Source organism: Propithecus coquereli, unplaced genomic scaffold (assembly GCF_000956105.1).
Source record: "Propithecus coquereli isolate 6110/MARCELLA unplaced genomic scaffold, Pcoq_1.0 Scaffold238, whole genome shotgun sequence".
Taxonomy (NCBI): domain Eukaryota; kingdom Metazoa; phylum Chordata; class Mammalia; order Primates; family Indriidae; genus Propithecus; species Propithecus coquereli.
Window position 1 is genome coordinate 23802 of NW_012147930.1, and position 258 is coordinate 24059.

Genomic DNA, 258 nt, shown 5'->3' on the forward strand with positions numbered 1-258 from the left:
TCATTCATTCGGACTTTCTTTTCTTTTTTTTTCTTTAAAGACTAGTCCCAGTGCAGCAGTGAAGAGGAGGGTTAAGCAGTAGAACAAGGAGTTCAATCTGTAACTGACTGTGAACAGTCAAGTGAGATAATTCACTACCTTCGGACCAGCCTCATTGACCCTTTCCCTTGCACACACCAACAGCAGCATGGAGGGGTTTTGTTTATTTAATTTTTCCCTAAATATTTATTTTAATCCAAAGACTTTGCCTCGTACAAA